We start from the raw sequence: 22,935 nt of genomic DNA, 5'->3' as shown, positions 1-22,935 counted from the left end.
AGATCACACTGATTTACCCCACTGAAAAGCTAGCCAAAAATATTTGCTGCATTGGGATGTTTTGTGAAGCAGATTTGTCTCCGTTGCAGCAGAGTGGTGGTCGGGTCATTGTGGATGGTGTAGGGGCTGCAGGCGTGGCCAGGGTCCTGCAGCTCTGGGATGGAGCTGGGACCTCCGTGGACTCCTCTCAGAGGGGATGGATGGAAAGAGAAGGGCTTCCCGGGCTGGGTCACCCTGCTTCAGATGCAGGAGCCAGCGTGTGGTGCCTTGCCCTGCTAATGATGCTGCTCTGACCTCTTCCCATTTCCCTGCTGACACTGGAGACTCTCAGCCATGCTTCTGGCTTTGTTTTGATCTTCAGTAATAACAAAAGAAAACAAACTGATGCTTCGTGTTCATCCTGGTCTGAAGTTGCTTGTTAGATTGGGGACAAGAGGCAGATTTTCTCCAGCCTGTGTCAAACACCCACATGCCAAAGCTCACAGACTTTGCTGGGTGTTGCTCTAAGATTCGTATCTAATGAGTGCTCCCTGGAGAGGTATATTTAAAATGAATAAACAAGGAGCTTCTTGAAAGGGGTTGTTTGGGCAGTGGGTTACAGCAGCAAGGCTAGAAGAGGAGCACGGGGAGGAAGGATGGGATGGAGGGGGTGGGAGCTGCTTGGGGAGGGCAAGCCACCATGCTGTGCCGTCCCATGTATCCGCTGAGCAGCCACCGTGCCATTGCTGCCTGTCACAGCACCGTGCTGGCACCAGTGCATTTTCCCCTCTGGGAAATCACTGTCTCTGCTGAATCAGGTGTGTTATAGATTACCGAGGCCTAGTGCAAAGCTGTGTAAAACCAGGGTGGGGTCAGAGGTCTGGGGCTGCTCTCCGAAAGGGCGCAAGCTGCCATGCTTAGAGCCTGAAGACCACAGGGAGGGTCTGGCTAGTGCAGCCCGGGGGCAAGAAAATGAGCTGTAAGGGGGAAACTTTACTTTGCAAGGTGGGACTTCAAGAGCAGTTTCTCCCCTCTGTCTTGTTGTTTCAAGGGACCCCTCTCAGTTCAGTCATTTTCATGCCAGGACAAAAATAATAATAATAAAAAAGGGATAGGGAAGGTTTAGTGGCTTCTCTGCAGCTCCTGATGTGAAATCTCTCCCTCACGCTCCTTCCTTCCCCAGTATGGCTGGCACCTGCTGGCCTGGCAAGAAATGATCTCCTTGTGGTCACTGTGCTGCTGTTGTTCCCCCAAATACAAGTGACAGCAAAGCATCCCACCGGAGCCTTGAATGAGCAGGAACACTTTGCAGGGAGAAGCCAGCTGGGGAGAGCACCTCAGCCATGACCCAGCCCCCTCCAGGCAGCTGCATCCTCCATCAACCCAGGACACCCAGCAAAGCACAGGCCTTAATACAACGATAAACACACAACTGAGATTGTTTCTTTTACAGGGAAACGCTAAAGAACGGTTACCAAAGCCACAGCGAGTGGGATTACCCATGGGTTTTAGATAAACTGTGAGATGAGGCATCCCTCTTCCATGGGACTGGGATGCTCAGACCACATTCCTTTCCTTAGAAGGGGCAAGGTGGCAGGAACATCAAAGGTTTTGGGTGTATATTTTTCGAGTGTGGGACAGCTGCAAAAGCTTAAGCCAGTAAAGTTGATCAGAAAGTTGGGGAACAGCTCTCTCTTGTTCTGCTGCCCAGCCAGAAGGTTGCTGAGCTTGCTCTGCCTCCCCAGCAGCTTGCAATGAAAGTGTACGTTGCTCTTAGTTGTGGTTTGTGTCAGACAAATTCATTGCCCTACGTGTGGAAAAGTGATGGTGTTGCCAGAAATTTCAGATATATTTTAATGTTTTTTTGCTGGTGCTGTGCCCCACCTCCAGAAGAGAGGTTTCAATTTTTGGGGGGTGAAAAGCACCCCCTTTGCCAGCTGCGCATCAGGAATTAATTCCTGTGATGGGTCAGCGCATGTATTTAAGGCTGGATGTAAACAAGACTGCGATATACAAATGGTTACTGCCCGGAGGGAAAGGTCTGAAGGCAAACATCATGCATAGTCCCATCGGAGGATTATACTGGCTCTGATCCCCTGCTAAAATAGGAATGGGTGCTGCATATGAGCCTTGCTGTGTTTGCAGTCACTGCCGCTCCTGGTTCTCCCCTGTGCAGCCATCCTTGTGCATGCCACCCTTGGCTTTGTGTTGTCAGACAAGGCTGATCAGATTATCTCCATAAGGAAGATTTATTCTTTCACCAGCTCAGTGCTGACAGCTCGCCCTCGTTTCACTTTCTGTGGGGAGCTTGTCCTGCCTCTCTGCAGGTTCAGCCCCAAAAACTGGGGCCAGGCTTGCCTCTACTATAAAGATTTGGATAACCATCTCTGAGCAGGTTTCATGGGCCTGTGGGGGTGATGGCTGCAAAGTATTATGGATGGGTGATGGAGAGCTGAGAGATTCTGTTTGCAGAAGCACACAGCTGATGTGCTTTTTTGCCACATTAGTACAAAAGAAAAATCATATATGTGTGTAAACTACAGGGAATTGGCAGGGCTAAGACCATTCAGGTTGAGTTAAACTGAGCATGGTGTAGCCTGTCTTGTAATATCTTCTTACAAAAGCCAGCCATAAATCATTTTGATGCAAGTATTTTAACCACATGGTCCCATCATTCCCATAGTGCAGTTAATCTAATACTGGAAGTAAATAATTTGGCTGCGTTTCATCTCCGCCCGTCAGAAAGCTCTGCCCTCTCCCTCTCCCCCACCGAGTTTTGTCAGGAGCAGAGGTAAAACAACAGGTTTGTCCGTGCTGACTGACCGACAATTGGTTGATCATAGAATCATGGATTCTGTGTTTGGGTACAACATGTTTCACAGTGATTTCTCTTTTTTCTACTTTATTAACTAGAAAGGCTTACCTTTGCTCAGAGGATGCTCAGCTTGCTTGCTTTTCAGGTTAGAAAAACCAAAGGTCACACACTGCAGTGGCAAATGTGCTTTTCTCTAGGTCAGTTGTTCATCAAAAGGCACTGGGGATAAACTTTTGCTATAAAAGCCAAAAATTCTTCCCTCTGGTCATGAACACACAGAGCCAAGTTAGTCTGCTCAACAGTGCTCAGGATCTACTCCAGATCATGGGGCAGATGTTGGCTTTTGGTGGCTCTGTCATCAGAATCCATCCATCTTCAATGTTAAAATATTAAGTTGGAAGAAAATATATGCACGTTCTTATAGCAACCCATGTTTTGTTTAAAAACAAGGACCATGTGCAAAGTGGTATTTGTTATGGTAAAACTTTACAAAAAAAAAAAAAAAAGAAAGAAAGAAATGTAACCAAGCCTTTGAAACCTCAAAAAAGTTGTGGGATTTTTTTGGCAGGAAATGAAAAAATTTCCTTTTCCTTGATATTCTTCTGTTTTCTTTTTTTTTTTCTTTTTTTTTTTTTTTTTGTGAAGACGATGTAATTTCCTGACTAACCCTAATCTGAGCTGTATAATCAAAAGGAAGGGAAGACAAACTGGGATAGCTTCTTCCTGTAAGGAAATTCTTTCCAACCTTTATTTGAATTACTATGGCTTTGTATGCCTTCTCCTTCAGTTATAGCTAGAAGTATTATTTGGCAAAGGTCCTTGTTGCAGAGATGGGGGCTGGGGATGGCGGAAAGAGAGGTAATGGGGTTATAGCTAAGGGTATTTAAGACCCAAAGTTGGAGAGAAGGTTCTGAAGTAAATTTTCCTTTGTTTTATGGCACATTCATGTAATCTAAATTGTGCTTGAGGTTTATTTTTGAGATCATACCCTGGCTTGTGTATTTGAGAGTATGGTACTCGGAGCAATTGCTCTCATTATCTGATTAATATGGTTGGCTCTTCTCTTCTATACAAAATTATGGGAGTAATTAAAACTTGCTCACTTTGCAAAGGGGAAACATTTTGCCACTTGCAAAACAGGCTGGAAAATTAACAGCAGTTACTGGAAGAAGAGCCAAGCAGACGAAAAAAATGTTTGCCTCCAAAACCATCTCTCTGAAAGGATGCAAAACTTTGTGCTTGAGCTAGCCTCCAAGAAAGCTATGGAAAGCTGCCGTGGTATAGTTTGGTTGGGAATTAGGTTTCAGAAAGGCTTGTAACTTCATTGAAAAATGGTCCTAGACTTGATGCTGACAGATTTTGCTAGCGGTACTCATACTTGGCTCAAACCAGGACTTGCAGCCATTTTGCAAGCAGGAAAACATTGGAAGATCTGTTGCTTGCATGAGTTTTTCAGCCACATCTGAAACAGTATTATGAAACCAATCTGATTTGGGTTCCCACATCAAAATGGGAGTCAACTGATCCAGATTCAGTGTGTCCCATCCAAACCGCAGCTCATTTTTTAAGAGGGTTGGATTTGCAGCTCTAGTTTCAGTCTGCTTATAATGGGAAAATGACTTTTATTTTGGATGATCCCCAGGAATTTCTCTATCTTGCAAACTGCCAATTTCCAGATTTGTGCATGGCATAGAGTGAGGGGGAAATCTGACATCTTTTCAACTCCTGTGTACGTTTGGCATAATCCAATTGCTTCTGCTTTCGGCTGAGTCAAACTTACTGCTAGAGAAAAGTGGAAAAAGTTGCATGTGTCCTTGGGAAATGCAAAGAAATTTGCATATGAGCAAAGCCCATTTCTTATGAACTCCCCAAAAAGCCCTCCACTCCCACGCAGAGGGTCCACAGCATCCATTCAAGGATGTAAGGACCATTTATTCAAACCCTGGTTCTCCTTATCATTTTTAGCCACAGAAATTTCCCCCTTCTGCAAGAGTAATGGCCTGATCTAAAGAAAAGAAAAAGTAATTCTTATGTAACTTCTTAACAACATGTTTTTTTCGGTCATTTACGTGGTGTTCTGTAGCATAAAAAAGAGCAAACACTCAGGAAATGTTTGCTTTAATGCCCTTGTTGAACCATGCTCCTGTCCCTGCAAAAAGCCAGCAGCAGTTCATACATGCTGCTCACTTACGAGTGTGAGCAGGCTTATTTAAACAGCATGTTCAGTATCAGTAGATGCTGCAAAAATACAATATTTCAGACTTGACTGATTTGACTTGTAAAACTTCAAGAAAATATTGAAAAACATTCTGGGGTTTGCTAGGGGGAAAATATAGGCTTTAAGCATGTATTGTGATTTTTTTCTTTGTTTCTACAAAAAATGACAGCTTCTAATGCACATATTCCAGACTCAATAGTATTTATCACTGCCTTATTGAAAGATCATTTTCAGGTCCTTTAAAAAAGCAGGGCAGGGAAAAAAAGGTTTCTGGTTTAAATCGGGGCCTCAAAGTGGCAGCTTTTCACAGGAAGATGTGACAATCTTTGTCCAGCAGAGAAAAACAGGTCAGTTATCAGTCCTGGGCCCTTTTGCTCCAATATGGCACAAAGAAGTACTGTGAGCAGGGTTCTTCCGAAAAAGCAGATGATGGGTAAGCCTGCATCCTCACTGATGTGAATTCCTGACCCATTTTCTGTAGCAGACTAGCTCAGGAGTATGAAAGAGCTGCTGGGGATGGAGAAAATGCCTTGCAGACAGGCTGGCCCTTCGGTGCATGCGAATGTAAGGCAACCATCGCTGTGTCGGAGCAAGTCACTGGGCACATCGCAAACAGCTCGCTCAGACCCAGTCCTCCAGGGATCCTGCCCCAAGACATTGCCGCACAGTTCGAGGATGGGTTGATGAATAAGAATCCCAGCTAATGTGATAGATGGGGAAGAAAGTCTTGTAGTCACTGGTTGTGGAAGGAAGTGGGTGGTATTCTGTAATATTTTCCACCAATTCCACTATTTTAAATTTTTTTTCCACTATTTTCCGACTGCCAGCCCCCCTTCTACTCTCTCTCCATCCTCTTTCCCATGTGAGAGTCTCAATAGACATCAGTTTGTCCCCTGGGCTTGCAAAGAGCTGGTGTGTGCTTCCACCCATCCCATTCTGTGTTTGGAAAACAAGAGATTGGTGAGATCCCTGCCCTTGCAAAGGGCAGCAGCTGGGCTGAGGCATCCTTATCCCACCAAAAAAATATCTCCCAGGGTAGCAGGTAGCCAGTGTGTTCTGTTGCATGGCAGTGGGGAAACAGGAGCTCATGCCGATGCTTTTAGCTATCCCCAAAGGCTGGGGTGAGGATTAATGGCGTCCATAGGAGCTGCTCCCTCCACAGGGAGGGCTGAGAGCCTCCTCCAAGCTACAGTGTTTGGAGAACTGGGGGATGAAATGAAATGTTTTTGATAGCACGAGTGTAAATAGCTCCTGAGTCAGCTGCCCTGGGGGGCTGGAGGCTGCTCCATCACTTGAGATCACTTGGCTCGGTGCTTGATGTGCTCTTCCAAATGTAATTGCTAGCTCAGGGCTGGTTTATTGGGTTTTGCTGTGTGCGCTTGCATGGCAGGGAGGATTAATTCTCTCTGCTGCAGGGGTCACTGGATGGGGCCATGCAGAAGGCCTCCCGAGGACGGGGGTTCAGAAGGACTCAGGGACATCAGACACGCATCTCCAGCTTGAAAGCAAAAAGGGAAATAAGTGCTTTATCCCGCTCCTCCCCAGACTGCCACAAAAATTCCAATTTGCAGAAATATGTGGATGCCTTTTGGCCTTGCAATGAACAATCCATGGTCTCGCCAAGAGAAAATATTCCTTCAAGTGCCCATTTTGTGCTCCAGTTTATCCTGTCCAAGTGTATTTCAGTCCCAGCAGCTATCTCTCCTCTGAGAAGGATTTAATATTAGGAGGCTGTTGGCCCTAATTCAGCAAAGCACCAGGTCATCAGCAGTGCTTGCACATTCATGGCTTGCTCCCTTCTTAATATTGTATTGAGCATGGATGGGTTCCTTGGGAGACAAATGTTTGGAGTGAGGAGACAAGTTGGTTTTGTTCCTGTTTATTTTGTTTGCCATCCAAATTAATAATAGGTTAAAGATGTCCTGCTGATTAGCCATAACATCCCAGCAGCATTATTTGTTCTGTCACAGTCGAGATCAGGGTCCTGGTGTGCTAAGGAAAGAAGACACCAACTCTGCCATGGAGATGGAGAAAGGAGAGGCTTCTGGCCTTAAGAAGAAGGGTGTCAGCCTTAAAGTGGCCTTAAAAAAATGGACTCACAGCTGGTGGCATGGATTTCCCCAGCAGATGAGAGCAAGATGGCTGAAAAGCAGGTATGGGGAAAATTCTAAGTGAATTGGAGGTCTTGATTTAAAGAAGGAGGAGTATAAATGTTGATGGTGTTTTTGAAACTAAGTGGAAGCATCTCCAGGCATCCTCTTTCCACAGGAGTAGAGCAGGGAAGACTGATGGCCAAAAAGTGGCACCAGCTCTGCTTTCTGGGTGCCAGGGCATGGGCTGGTGGATCTGGCTGGATGGCAAAGTGTTTATCTCACCCATCCCCAGGACCTGTGCTCTGCAGAGGGATGCGGGTTAGAAAGTTCACATAAACCTATCCAACACTTCACATCAGTTCTGCTTTCTGTCCCAGGTCCTTCCCTGCCAAATTTGGGGATATTCAGAGTTCCTGTCTGCTCCCCAGCCTCTCACCATCTGGCAGTGTGATAGGAACAGCAGCCTTGCTTCACAATAAATCAGTGCTGCCCAGTGGTCCACATCTGGCCAAGTGGGCTCTGCAAGTGTCAGAAAAGAAAATACTGAAAGCTCTTTCTTGCTCAACATCTATCTGTGTATATAGATGTTTACACATATATATAAAATGGAAGTGTATGTATATATATAACACATCTATAAAAGAAGCTTGTCTAGAACCACAGCATGCAGCTATTCTCTGTCAGCAGGCTTTCCATGAGGCTGGGCTTACACATGGGGACCAGATGTGGCCATCCAAAAAGGTCTGTTCACTTCTATACCCTCTCTTTTTTTTCCATCGTACTTATGTACAGCATGAGACATATGGGGCAACCATCCATCTGAGGCTAAGCAGAAACCAAGAGTGATTGCTTACAATGCCATAAATAGCTAAATAGCCATTTTCAATAGTAAATAGGGATATGTGAATTAAGAATGAACTCTCCGAGCAGTTTGTAGACATTCCAGTTTCATGTTTTAATATCTTCATGTGGCTTTTTTCCGCCCTTCTTTGCTTCTCTTGGTGGGAGGTGACACATTTAACAATGTTTCCCATGAGTGAGAGGCCCACTCTGGTTATCTAAAGCAGAAATAAAAAAAAAAGAAAAAAGAAAAAAGAAAAAAAGACTAGGACTCTTCAAAAGGAGCCTAGCAGAACCAGAGACCTCAGGCGTCTTGGGAGCTGTATATTCGGTTCTTTGAGGGGACCCTGAAAAATCCCATCCACACGATATTGGCAGTCAATACAAGGATTGGGGGACGCGTTTCCAGCTTAGAGCCTTTGTATGAACTTTCAAAGTTTTCAAGAGCTGTCTCAGCCAGCCACCCTTCTTGACAGCAACGAAAGCTGTCCAGAAAGTCAAATTCCCATCGCATGGAATGAAACTTTCTGATGTTTTTCTGTTTGCTTTTGTTCCAGATCAGGAAGAAAAGTCCAAGTTCCACTGAGTGGAAGTTCTTGTGAAATGTAGAGTCAGAAACATGGGAGCGACCTTATTGAAGCAGACCATTTAGTTTCAGTCTAAACACCAGGTAAAGTGGTACAAAACATGGGTGTCAGAACAAAAGGAAAGGGTAGAATAACCAACATGAAAAAGCTGAAATCAAGCTTTTAGTTTCAAACTTAAATGTTTCTGAGGTTTTGCTGTCCAAACTCCTTCAAAATCAAAATTCTCCTGCAAGTCAAATGGTTTTGGATGAATCAGGATTTACTATTGAAAAACTGCTCTGGGAATTTCAGCGGTTTGCCCCAAACACAGCTTGCTGTCACATCTATGCTTGTCTTTATAGCGCAGGGTTCATAACCACATGCAAAACTTGGGATCCAGCTTTGAGGCTGGCCCTGCTTTGTGCAGGAGGTTGGACTAGAGATGTCCCGAGGTGCCTTCTGACCTTGGTGATGCCCACAGTCTTTGCCATGGAAAATAGTAACTTTGCTAAGAGATAATGGGGGGGAAGGTGTGTGTGTGTGCGTGTACAAAAAGCAAGAGGGGAGGAAAAAAGGCAAAATAGCAAAAGAAAAACAGAGGTAGAGGAACATGCTTGTCAAAGACATACCTAGAAGGGAAAAAGCAGGAAAAGTACTTGTACCTTTCCAGGCTGAAAATCTAAAATTCCTTTCCTGCTTTTCTTCCAAAATATCCCCAAAGTAATCTCCTCCAGCCACCCTACATACCTGATCTCAGTTCAGTGGTGGAGGAGGGATTTTCCCAGGCACATCTTTGGGAAGGTGAAATCTCCGACTGTGGGGAGCATCCATTAATGGGGAAGGCACAGGAGAACTGGCTAGTTAAGCAATAGGCAGGTGTCTTTAACTTTACCCACTTCGCTTTATAGAGCGGGGAGAAAATGGCAAGCAGAAATACCAAATCATACGGCAGGAGCCATTGCCTGAATTGAGAGGGAGGAGCAGTCCCAGTTGCCGAGGCTCAGCACCCCATGGCAGAGGGAGCACTCGGCGGATCAAGAGTTTAGTAAGGTAATAAGGAGCATTTTGCTTATCTGGTACTGACTTTCTCTGCAAATCTAGGAGCTGCATAAAGTCGCTTGGTAATTCTTGCCTGTGCTGGTAGCTGTGCTGGTCTTCCTTGAACTTGGTCTGCTAAGGAAATTAGAGCTTACAGCCACCCATGACTTGATGGGATGGTGGCATAGGAGGGACAGTGTGACTAGTTCAGCCACAGCACCTGAACGCCTGGTGTATTTTGGCTAAGTAATTTTGGTACTAGCGTGGTGCAAGGTTGATGGTGTGAGTCCTGCTGCAGAGAGCTGTCTCCAAGCCCCGCAGTGTGCTCGATAAATAGGTTGGATGTTTGGTGTCGTAATTCCAACAGTGCTCGGTATTGGCTCAGCTCTGCTTTGTTCGAAGTCAGCGGGAAGCGCTGATGGCAAGCCAGCACGGCTCTTACAATCCCTTTCTCTCACTAATTACTTCTGGCTGCCATGGAAGCCCCAAGGACTTCAAAGGGATGACACTGGATTTGCACGAGGCTGTCTCTCTGGATCTTCCATCCCAGTTTCTCAGCCCATGGTGGTCCATAAGGCTTCAGAAGGGGACCCACTAAACAGCTGCAGAAAACATTAAAATATATTATGTGTTCCCACAAATGCACATTCCCACACAGACAAAGGCAAGGAAAATGGAGAGAAATCAAAGCGCTAAATGAACAATTGAAATGCAGCTTTTTTTCTCTTTTTGGCTGTAAATGAAAAAGCATGTGCACAAGATGGAGTTGGGTTGTGCAAAAGGTGAATGGTTCTTAAATTAAATGTGCAGAAGTGCATACTCTGCCCCGCACCAAGAGCGCTATGGAATGCTGCAGAGGTGGTCCAAGGCTGCGGGCACCATCCTTTGGGGCAAGTCCAAGCCTGAGCCCGTAATATCACTGACCTCTTGGTGCTTTTAACATCTTGTTCTTAACTAGCTGCACATCCGCCCTCAGGCGAGACACTGCATACACCCTTCTGGCTACATCTTAGGACCATGTAGCCTTCCTACTTCTCTGTTAATGCAAGACCAAAGATAGACTGTTCCAAGCAGATTTATTTTGTTTCTTAAAATTATTAATGAGTCTTCAAGGAGCTTCATACACCTCACACCTAAGCAATTGCATCCCCAGCATTTTGCCACTCCATTCTCAGGGGCCAGATTTTGAAGGAGAACATTGATGCATCAACTTTGCCACAGTGATGCTGCTTTCCCTTGTGTGGGATGTGCTGCGCTTCTCTATGAGGGAGCAGAGAAACCCTGAGGCAAAGCAATCTGTAACATCCACAGCCATGGCAGGACACCCACCAAATCAGTGCAATCCTTCCCCCTCTTTCAGCAGCTGGGTCAAAGAGGAGAAACTCTGGTCTAGGCTGAGCAGAAAAAACACTTTTTGGTCTTGGCGGAGGTTTGAAGGAGATGCTTGTGCCAGGGATGGTGATGCCAGCTCAGGGGGACAGGGGAAGGTAAGCTGGGAAGTGATGTTCTCCGTGTCCCATGGAGGGGCAGTAAAACATGGCACTGAAACCACAGCAGCAAATGTGTCAGAGACTTTTTTCTCTTTTACAGAGATTGTCCACCTTCTCGGGCCCTTTTGGGTTGAAAAAGTGGTATAATCAGAGGGTTTCTGTAATAAAGGCTGTTGGAGACCTCTCCAGCACCACTGCGTATCCTAAAAAGAAAAGGAGGGATGATTTTTTTTCACTAATCAAATCCATGGTTCTTCTAGGCTGTTTCCTGCAGGGGGGAACAAGAGGAGTTGGGGGCCATTTATCCCCAGAGCCTCCATCAGCCCTGCTCCTGGGGGGGCACCTGCTTTGCCAGAAGGAAGTTCAGCCCTTGGGACACAGTGGTGCCTCTTTCCAACTGGCAAGGGCCCTGAGTCCCAGAGGGTTTTGCAGGCCTGACACTTGAAAAACACATCCTGGGGCTGGATTAACCCTGTCCAACATGGAGATGCTTTATAAGCATTTTTCATAAACCAGGGAAGTTTTATAACTAGTCAATGAGCTGATGGGACAGCTCTGGACAAAGCAAACAAATAGCATCATCAGACAAATTTAAGTGATTTTGCCCAGACTCTTCTCCTGGACAAAACCAGGTTGGCTCTGTTTGTTCTGGTCCTGATTTTCACACGTTTCAATGAGGGGAGAAACAGAGGTTTCCACTAAACCATTAAGAAAGTGGTGATTTCAAAACAGCCAGGCAGATCTGACCGTGCTTATTTCAATGGGCTTTTAGTAACCTTCAGAGACTGGCAATTCGGGTGGTAAACCGACTTTATGATCTGTTATTACCTGTGCTCTGCTCAGAGGCAGCAAAACTCATTAAGGACGTAAACAGCCAGAGTGCTCCCGTGTACCCGTGCAGGCAACCTTTAATGCTCTCCCTTTTCCGGCTTCTCAGCAATAAAAATACATTATTGGTAAAAAACAAAAGCCACAGACTTAGCTGCCGGTTTGCTTAGTGGTCAGGCTTCTGTGCTTGAGGTTTTATTTCGTTGCTGATGTCTTATGGATGACTGTAGAAAAATGCACTTACTTTTTAGGAAGTCAGCCAGTATGGTATGCTTTCTGTTTTTTATTTAACTACACATTAAATGTTCCCCTTTGCCCCGAGTTTTATTAAGGAGAAATTAAAGAAAGCCTCATTAAGCCAGAAACACAGAAGGAAAGCAGTCCATCCTGCTGGGCCAAAGAAACAGCCCCAGGATCAGCCCTATAACATTAGCCCAATTCTCCAGACCTGATATAATTATGAGCATTGCAGTCTGCAAAGGGCAGAGGAACTGCAGACATTCCTCCTGCAGAAAATTGGGGAGAAATGAAGGCTGAAAGGGACCTTGGAGTTCATCAAAACTCACAGCTGGTGGATGTCGGTGCAAGCTGGTAACACTGGGTGATGGAGATCCCTCCACAGCCCTGCGTAACCTCTCCCTGGTATTACAACATTTGCCCTCAAATAGAAAATGTTTCATATCTCCAGCAAGCAGAAATACCAAAGTCCACCAATGTCCCAGCCAGCTCTCTTGGCTACGGTGTATCACTCCAGAAAAACTCAAGCTGGTCCTATAGAGGAGGCCTTCAAGAAACAATGCACCAGAGGGTTTCCAATGGGCTCACAGGTCCATTAGCATGTGGTACATTGTCTCCTGAGCATCAGGGCATGCTCACATTCCCCACTGACTTGACTTCTCCCATCTCTCCCAGTGTTTTGGCTCAACACCATGGTGCAGCCAAAGGACCACGTGTTGCATTTGGGCTTGAAGGTGCATGCTAGCACCTGTAACCCACCATTGCCTCCGGATGCTTCAAAAACATGTTTCTGGTTTTTGGACCATGTTATGCCTGGGATGAAGTCACGCGATCTGGCTGGTGCTCTAGGAAAGCACAGAAATCTGTTGCTCTCAGTGGTGTTTCTCCACACCCCACCTGTGCTGGAGTTCCTTGGTGGAAGGAAAAGGCACAGATTACTTCAGTATTAACTAATACCGAGAGCACCATCTGGTGGGCTGCAGGGCTGGAGAATGTGGATGGTCAGAGCTGAGGAAGGGCTTGGGGCCTGAAAGCAACCCAGAAGTGCATCTGGTTGGGGCCATCAAGTGGCTGCAGTCCACCTGGTCCAGCTTCCTACAGCCATCAGCTGGTAGCTTTGAGGAGAAGGTGGAAATAATCCCCATGGTGGTGATTAATAAATAACATTTCTTCCTGCCTTTGGATGGACGGAGCTTGACGTGCTCCTTGAAGTGTGGATAAATCCCTTGCTGGGATGACTAAGGTCTTACCATAAATATCCATCCTTTCTTTGAATATGGATAAAATCTAAAAATATTGTGGCAATGAGTTCCATAGGTCTGTGATTTTATATATATATATGTATATATATACATTTCTCTTCCATGTATATATAAAAATATGTATCCATTTTAAGTTGGGTGATAGTCAGTGTTACCATCTGTAGCCTTCCCCTGTGAGAGAGGGGCTTAGCAGGACCTGAGTTACTTGGACCAGCCACAATATTGCTGGTCTTCATGATTTTGTCCAGAGCCCTGTGATATCCTATTAACTCTTACAAAGACCTTCAATTTCCTGTGCTGAACAAAACCCTCAAAAAACAGACCAACCCCATGCACATCATGCACCATTTTTAAAAACTCAATCTTTTCATTGACCTTTCAGCATAATCCCCAAGCTCTGCATGCTTTGGGGTGGGAGACACCCTCCCAAAACATGGCTTTTGGCAGGCAGCTGGTCCTCCTTTTACCTGTATGAAAGCAAGGCAAAGATGCTCCTTAGCATTGGAGCTCCTTCGCCTGTCCCATTTGCTGCTGGCCATGAGTCTGACCGAGAGGTGCCTCTTTACTGTATCCAGCACGATGAAAGATGAACTATTCCAGGCTTTTTTTTATGCTATTATCGCTTTGATGGATCAATATTTATACGTTTCCTATATGCGAGCTGTCAGGGAACATGTCTTTCTGTGTGCTTGTGCAATTTGGTGCAAACTGGGGGCCTCAGCTTGAGGGGGGCATTCAAACAGGGCTGCAATATGAAGGGTACGATAACAATAAAGATTTTGTGAGGTCTTGAGCTGTCGCCAGCCTCAGGGGGGAGAAGCTCTTGCTTCTCTGAGCTGAACTCCTGTCCCCAAACTCACCCCATCTGATTTCCATTAAAATATCCTCCTAGCAAAGGTGAAAACAATCAGACTTAATAAGCAATTTTAGCCCAGCCTCAGCTTCCTTCTTTCCTCACCCGTGGGGTGAATTGTTGGGCTGGCAGTGATGGGTGGGTGATGGCAGGTTTTTTTAGAAAATAAACAAAGATGTTTGCTATGGTCTGCTCTGCTCCTGCACCTGCAAAAGGTGAAGGGAGATGTTGGCAGAAGTTTGACTGGAGACATAAGTGGATATAACCCACAAATTTGTTATATCTTAATGGGATGGCATTGCTGAGCATGCACTGTGACTGTCTTTGGGGCTCTCCAGAAAAAGTTGGGTGATGTTCTGTAACACGCTTACAGTGAATTTTATTGTCATTACTTGTGTTTCTACACAGCCATCAGATACTACATGAAATCATAATTCATGTGAATTTTTCCGTAGTGGGGGTAGCACCTCAGCATCGGTGCTGTTTTTTGTTGCAATGAGCTTAGATCAAACATAAAGAGAAAAATTAGTACCAAGGGAGTTTGCAGCCGTGCCTCTCCAGGATACTTTTCCGTCAGTGCTGGTTGGTTCCCAGGGCTCACTGCTCCATCCTCTGTTTGTGTCCTTCTCAGCACTTACCCTCTGTACGCTCTTCTCTCGGCTGAGGCAGCATGGGACCAGTTCCCACATTTTCTCCAAAGAAAAATCTCATAAGAAAACACATGAGATTTTTCTCATAGTTTTCATAGCATAGCAGGTGGAAATGTGCAAGCAGTGTGGAAAAAAAGCCAGCTGGGTGGATCCAACTCTGTTGTCAAAGTGTCAAAAGCTAGTTAATGAACTCCTACTGTTGCTCTTCTTGAGTAAACACTCCCAAGGGCTCTGCTGCCGATAGCAAAGAAGTCACGCTCGAGAAACACTTGTTAGCGGGAGCCTCGGGCAGGTTTCCCAACCAGAAGGTAGATGTGGGCTTTCCCCTTTGGGTTGAGAGTCATGGGAAGTGCTAAAAGTGCCTTGTGGAGATTTTCAAGTCTTTCCCCTCTTGCAAGCAAGGACTTGGTGGAGTCCTAACCCCTTGCACAACCCACCCCTGCGTTTGCTTTTCCAAGTGTGAGCAACTATGCAAACTTCTTCTTGGAGGTGTACCAAGGTCCTCTGTAGGACAGGGGCAAATCTCTACCTCTCCTCCTTTTCCCCAAACCCATGCCAGTGTGCTTGGGCTGCCAGCACTGTTGTAGTTGCTCTGTCCTCAACGGCTGTGCAAAAGCTCCATGTGCATAGTGCTATCACCATATTTTCCCAGTGTTAAGGCCCTGTTAAGGTAAATTCCCTATGCAGCCATGCTGCTGCAGATGCTGCTCACCAGCGTTCAGGTGTGCTTGCTGCAGCAGGGTGTTGACTCCGCTGTGTTTTGAAATGAATGGAGGAAATGGGAGTTGTGCTCCACACCAGTATCTCGGCCACAACCCCTTATTTTCTTCCATGCCAATAGTTTGGTATCATCAGAGATGTATGTGGGAAAATGGATGCTTTGGTTAAAATTGCTGGCTATTGATGCCAACCTGTTGCAGTTGAAGCAGGCTTTGACTTCTGATGGTGTGCCCGGGCAATGCTTCCCAGCAGTTAACGTGCCACCCTCATGGAGGAAACTAGGAATGTGGACACAACACTGCTGTGCTGCAATTTAATGAGCCAAAATAGTAAAAATTCCTCATGCAGATGAATTTTTCCCTGTGGCGTTCCCCTTCCCCCCATCTTCTGCCCTTTTCTGCAGGCTCTGAATCGCAGCACCTGCTTGTTTCAGCTGCTGTGACTAAAACTGGAAAAGAAAACGATCAGTGAGACTTGCTTTCTTCTCCCCAAACAATACCCAAAATCTCCTGAAACTGGCATGCTCCGTACAAAAACCTCTGCATTAATAAGTGCGCCTTTGGACCCTAAGAAATGTCTTTTGTGTGGGGTTCTCTCTGCATTTTAATAAGCTTGCCTTTTTACAAAGACACCCCCCCCCGAAAGAAACAGACACGTGCACAAAGACAAATTTCATTAGGCTCTAATCTCCTTTCTGACGAACGCGCTCCTGCCGATCTCTAAGCCCTTTCAGCCCAGCAATGCTTTTTTTTTTAAATCTTGTTGTTGTTTTGTTTCCCACCAAAATAAAACCTGTCCTGGGAGGGGACCCTGGTGCAAAACACCAGGTACCAGCATTAAGAGCAGTGATGGTGAAATGGATAACACCACTTTTTTTCCTTCTAAATGGTGTGAAGTTGTTAATGAGGTGTCCCACGTGGTAGAAACCCAGCAAATCCTTTGATTAAAACCAGTCCAAGTGGTAGAGGCTGAATTATTTGTACTTGGTCCCTTTGAGGGATGGTAGTGGCAGTGGTTGAGGAGAGAGGAGAAAAAGATGAGAACATATGCTGGGCAGCAGGTTTGCTTAATTTGGCGGTGCAGTTTAAGATAATGTCAAGAAAAGGGAGGGCATTGTTAAATGGCATCAGTGCTTGATACCGTATAAATAGAGATGCTGGCAGGAGGATTTGCTTTGAAATGCAGCATTTTTTTGGCGGGGGGGAAACATTTAGCAGAAGATCTTAGGTTGGCATTACAGCAGCAGGATTGTGCTGCTTTCTGGCAGGACAGATTTTCTGTCAGGATGGAGGGAGATCAGGGTGATAATCCCCACATCTGTACATCACCTTAAGTGGTACCTCCTCCCTTGCTGTGGGGTGAGATGTCCAGCAAGCGCTCAGTTGTATGCACTGCCGTGATGGGGCTGATGTGAATTCCCTCAGGAAATTGTTCCCGATGGCGCTCAGGGTCCCACCTTTGAGCTCAGATCCTGAGAGCTAAGGGTTTGGTTTTCTGTTGTCATCTTCTGTTTCAGTTAGGTCCCCAAATCCTGTGTTTTCCCAAGCTCTGAAGACTTTGGCTGTAAGGTCCCATACCTATAGTCATACCAAGGAGCAAAGGAGGGCTGAGCTTTCTCTTGGTCTCTGCTTTGCATTTGCTCACCTGCACAATACAAGCTCTTTAACTCCATTTTATTCTCACTTTGATCACTGGCAATACGGGTCCATCACGTGCATAAAGGAACTGCAAAGAAGGGATGAGCACGCTTGGACTACTGAGGTGCAGAACCAAGGCAAAACCAGCATGAAAAAGAGAAATTGCAATGGAAGGAGCAAACCACCCAATTCAAACTACGTAGCACCGCATCGCTGGAGGAGTTCACATTTTTGGCTGGCAGCCCACTGGAGCATTCCTGGCATAGCTGCTCTGGCCCGGGGAATATTTAGTTGCTTTTGGGTCCAGGCATTTTGGCTGGCTGTGCCGGGCTCCTCTGCTTGCAGGGTCCAGGGCAGGGTGAGAAGCCAGGTTGTGGATGTCTGGGCACTTTTGTGGGAGGAGAGATGCTCTTATCTTGAAGGCTGATGAAGAGTCGGTACCCTGTCCGGAAGAAAATGCCAGCTGGGCACCCTGGAGCAGGCAGGGGACCATATACCCACGGCAGCTGCCAGGCTGAGACCGTCCACGGGGATGGAGCCAGGGGAAGGAGCTAGCAATGACCAGCTGTCCAATGGGAGCAGCCAGGAAAGAAAAACAGCCCCTATTTTTCTCGCCTTTGGCTGTCGAGGCTCAAACACTCTTAGCAAGTTTCCAAGCCTTAGCGGAGCTGTGGCGGGTGCCGGCAGCTGCCTGTGCTCGCGTCCCCCCCCCCTCCCACTGCATGTCAGGCTGACAAAAGCTTTCACAGGGAGCAGCAAAGGGCATGCAGGCAGACGGCTGGCAAGCAGCAACTCATCCGGCTGCCGCAGCGTCGACACTCCCGTGGGCAATTGGGTGTAACTCCGGGGTCCCCCTGGCTTGATCCCCAGTGGCTTCAGCTCCGTGTGGATAATATGGCATGTAAAGGCTATCACGTCAGCCCTCTCTGGAGCCCAGCCATCAAAAAAAGCAGCCCCCCAGCCAGGGGAGGACGGGAAACATCGCAGCTCCAGTCCCCCCCTGCCAGGGCTGGCGTCTGTGGTCCCCAGGGTTTGGTGGAAAATGGTTTTCATGCCCTGCAAAACTGTTGTAATTGCAGACAGCCTGCCCAACTCATGAGGAATTCATGGTCTGAAAAATACCTGCAACCTCTCCTGCCCAAAATGAGAGGAAAGGCGTGTCAAGGATGCACACCCCAGAGGCTGCATTGGTGCCGGGGTCTGAGCTGGCATGGCCACGAAGAGCCTGAACAATGCCAGGGACAATAACCGGCTGCCTGAAAAGCTGAGCAGCCGGGACCGGTGCTCAGTGCCTTTGCTGTGGAGGTTAAAGCACATCTGTAGCCCCATGGGACCTTTAAATGGAGCCAAGAGCTATGCAGAGGTGGCTGCTGGTTATTCCCCACTTTGATGGCGTTATTCTCCTGATTAGAGAGCTGAGGGGCATAAAAACAACCAGCTTTTTGCAGTGCTTAAGGAAACAACCCTCATCGATTCACACACTGGAAAGAAACCCCCTGCACAGGGGGAGCAGGATGGCCAAGCTGCCCACCACCCTATCAGATCTCCTCTGCATTGCCATTTTACACTCCCTCCAGCCCTGATGGAAAGGCGCTGCAAGGCTCTATCTGACCCTGAGTTACTATTTACATTAAAAAAGAAAAAGAAATACTCAACTAGGACTGTGAGATTCCCCTGTCCTTGGGGGACAGGTTCGGAGCAGAATTGTGGGGTCCTGCACCTCTTTGTGCCTCCCAGTCCGTGTCCAGAGGATGCTCCAGGCCATTCGGCAGGAGGGGAACACAGCTGCGGCTCTGCGAGGTCTTCCCTTAGGAAACTTTTTGACTACTCATGTAGAGAAAAGTTGGGAAAAAGTCTGATAATTTCAAGTATTTTTGAGTGGGAACATTTTGGGGGAGTTTCATTGCTGTAGTAAATATTTGGTCACCTAAGAGATTTCCTGCACATCGTTTGTCTTCTGATTGAATACTCTGGCTTCATTCCATAGCTGTTAGTACACACAGCCAGTTTTCCCTTCTGGGTCAAAAAGGCATAAAACCAGCCATGCACCTTAATATTTCTATGCCATCTTAGAGGTGGGCTTCTGCACAAATGAAATACATCAGGACATGCAGTGAGTGGAAGGCTCTTAAAATTTGCCCCATTTGCCGTAGTAGAGACTCCTTCAAATGTGACAACCAACTGCTAGCAAAAATCTTGCCTGAAATCACTTAATCACTGCAAGCAGTGTAAAGCTTGAAGGGGAACCCCCCCTCGCCCAACCAAATAATCCAGTGATCTTTGGGCGAACAGTCAGACAGAAGACTTGCAGAAGGACTTTTGCGCTTGAAAGCTCATCTGGTTATTTTACCTAGTGACATCATTTGGGCTTATGAAAGATGTACCCCTCTCTGTAAACACTCAACGCTCAGCTATTCAGACTATAATAACGCTGCTTTAAATGTGGAAGATAGCAAAGATTTCCAAGGAGATCATAGTGAATGCATTTGAAAAATTGCCCATTGCTTACAAAACCAAAATCTTCTCTTGAGTCATCTTTAAAAAGAGAAGAAAAGCTGTTAGATACCTTCTTCCCCTCCCTGCAACCTGACAGCAGGCTCTCCTTCATACTATACACAGCAATAGCAAATCTGTAAAATGTGAATTAAACATCCGAGATATTTTGGGAGAAAAATCCCAGCACCAAACATCTGTTCCTGTGTTTCCCGTGGCCAGAAGGGATAGGTCAGGCTTAGCTGGAGTCAAAGTGCCTTTTGCATCCTGCTCCTCCACTCAGCTCTGCACAAGCTCAGCTTTGAGTGGGCAGATAATCTGTGCTCTTCAAATTAAACACACGCAGGAGCTCTGCCAGGATCCGTGCGCAGGGGTTTGAGCTAAAGCAAATGATGGGTTCTGGAGCAGACCTCAAAAAGTGAATAAATAAGCTTCTGCTTTGACGGCTGTCTTTATATTTAAGGTGAAGAAAATGTGCAGGAATGGCACATTACTGTGCACAACCATTGCTATCAGGAGAAAATAACTACCTGTCCTTACCCAGCTACCAGGCTCAGTTTTAATGGAGCCTCTGTGGGGAGGTCAAAGACTCCCCATCGGAGAGATTATTACAGAATAAATCAGAGCAGCTCCAAGTGAGCAGCTTTTTTCCATTAGCCAGGGCACAGCAGAGAGATCAGGTATCAGGCGTTCCGTCCTGCCTCGCCTGCAAGGGAGGGTGGAGGAAGAGTGCACCAAAACATGTGTCTGCTCTGGAAAACTGTAGTGGACACAGAGTTAAAAATAAAAAATAAAAAATTCAGCTAGATTGAAGGGAATGATTTACTGGAAAATGGGCACTGGATGTAAACTTCTCTCCCGCCCGCCCTGTCTATAAAGTGGTCTTTCACATGCTCATCTTTGGGAAGGTTTTATGAGAATATATTGCAGCCTGGGCTTTGTTCACAAGTCTTTCACTGCAGGGCTTATCAGCATCCCTTCCTCCTAAGAAATTCAGGGGGAAGAGAAACAACAGTTTCTTGGTCCCTGGAGAAGCCGGGGCTGTGCTGGACGTCAGTCCTAGCCCTGCGGCATTGCGGGCATTGGCAGCCCCTTTTTGAGGGGGAGCAAGGGCAGGCTGGGGTATCCTAGACAAAGCATCATGCTCAAGTAGATAGATGCCTTTTATCTTGGGGTGAATTATCCACTTTAAGGGGTCGTTTAGGCTGTGATTCAGGCAAGAGTGGATGCACTTCACTTTAGACGGGACCGAGGTGGTCTGGTTGAAGCTGCAAAACTGGTTGCTGCTGCCGAGAGGTGCTGGTTTCCCTGGGAAATCTGGGTTTATGCCGCAGTCCTTGGGAAATGTAACCTAAATTGGAAGAGGAATAAACTGGAAGAACAATAAAAGCGAGGGAACGGAGCAAAGGGTAAACAGCAAGGACTGTGTGTAATGTTTCCCTGAATCTGGGTCTGAAAGGCATCTAAATATAACAAATATTGCAAACTTTAATCCCATCCAGTATAAACACAACAAAGTTTTTTTGGTTTTTTTTTCCTGCCTGGCAGAGAAATCGGAAAAAATTCCTTTTGGATCCCACAGGCAAACTGAGGACAGGATGAAACCCTGCCCCACGTGGTGGCATGGCCCTTCTTAACCTTTTAGGATGCTCGGGGCGGAGGCTGGACACGGCCTCATTGAGGTCGGCTTCCCAGTTCACACTAGTTCGGCTGGGATGCATCTGGCAACATCTGAGCATCTGCAAAACTGCTCTTGCTAACACGGCCTTGAAGAAGCACAGAACCAAACCCACACTATATCTTTATCAGACTCTTTTACGGCTGCAGCTCAAGCCAGAGTTTTCCCCTTACCGAAGGAGCACAGGGCTGAGGAAATTTGCAGCAATAACATCTGGCTGCTCTGACCAGCTGCAAGATTTTTTAACTGTGTGTGGTTGTCCATGAGAACTGGAAGGACCCTGCCCCAAACTGCATCGGTTATAAATAAGGCTGGGTTTTTCTGGTATCTTGAGGAGAATAGTTCAAGTACAGCAGGGACCAGGAAGGGCAGCCGAAACCATAGAGGGGATGGAGCCCTTCCAGGAGGGACTGAAATGCCGGGGCTGCTCAGGCTGGAGGGGATGATGGAGGTTTGCAAAATTGCGATGGCAGCGGGAAAAGCGAATGGGGGAATATTTCTTCCCTGATGGATGCAAGCAGGAGCTGGGGCTGCTGGAGGCATCCGAGGGGAAGGGCAGCAGAGAGAAGGGGGGCTCATGGACCACCCAAACTAGCATCTCCTATTGGCATGGCTGGGCTAGGTGGGCCCTTGGCCTGGCAGGGACCAGTAGGGCATTTCCCATGTTGTTAAGTTCTCAAGCCTGAGATGGCCTCTATCTTTTTGAATGCTGAAGGTCAGAGGTCTTAGCACTCATTTTCCAAACTTTGCTGGTTCTTCATGTTTCTTCATGTTTTAAAAGCCCACCATGAAGCCCTGCAAGGTATTCGTAGTACCATGCCATGGCCAGTTAATCTCCTAGTATTATACATGGGGAGACAGAGACAGAGGCTTTCCCAGGCCCTAATTCCCCTGAACAAAGCCATTCTCTGCATACCCCCACTGACCCAGCTCGCTAATTTTAGTAGGTCATTGGCTGGCAAAATGCCTCCCAGCCTTCATCCTCTTCCTCATCCCACCACCCCTGAGGCATTGAGCTGTTTAGTCCCAAACTGTCTGCTTTGGGACTGGGCTCTGTGACCCCAGTCAATAACTGGGTGTAGGTCCTCCTCACGTGATTGATGACTTTGGGTACCAACGTGCAACATGTTGCCCATCTGCAGAGGGTCTGGCTGGGCAGATCCCCACAGCTGAGCCTGGTTGACTTGTGGTAAATGCAGAGGAGAGGGGGTGATTTGCAGGGAGGAATTCAGCATACAGCTAGCCCACAGTTAATTGTTAAACTCCTCATGCTGTGTGGTTAATAAAAACTCCCTTGATAGAGGCAATGCTTAAAAAATGAACCGGATTAGATCGCAAAGACCAAGAGCTAATGCCATACAGCAGAAATGTGGGGGTTGAGAAGAAGCTCCTAGCTGGTAAAAATGGGGGTGGAATAATAACTGTTTATACCTGAAATCTCTTTCTCCTCTCAGCAAAAAAGTTTTGGCTTTTGCAATGGCCTTCCTCCTCTAAAGCCAAGGGTATGTGAAAGAAGGAGCCGCCAGCAGAAGCCTCTG

The 22,935-nt window shown here is 46.7% G+C and overlaps 1 long non-coding RNA gene across 2 annotated transcripts in view; it reads left to right on the top strand.

Annotated features, from left to right (window-relative positions):
• The window catches only part of LOC104838256, a 49,579-nt gene extending 40,024 nt beyond the window's left edge, over positions 1-9,555 (top strand). For both annotated transcript variants that reach the window (XR_775045.1, XR_775044.1), the window contains exons 3-4: positions 8,503-8,615; positions 9,420-9,555. This is a non-coding gene — a long non-coding RNA (uncharacterized LOC104838256). The remainder of the gene's footprint in view (positions 1-8,502; positions 8,616-9,419) is intronic.
• The last annotated feature ends 13,380 nt before the right edge of the window (positions 9,556-22,935 follow it).

Source organism: Haliaeetus leucocephalus, unplaced genomic scaffold (assembly GCF_000737465.1).
Source record: "Haliaeetus leucocephalus isolate CR32 unplaced genomic scaffold, Haliaeetus_leucocephalus-4.0 Scaffold587, whole genome shotgun sequence".
Classification (NCBI taxonomy): Eukaryota; Metazoa; Chordata; class Aves; order Accipitriformes; family Accipitridae; genus Haliaeetus; species Haliaeetus leucocephalus.
The sequence above is the reverse complement of the archived record's forward strand: the minus strand, read 5'-3'. Positions and strand labels throughout refer to the sequence as shown.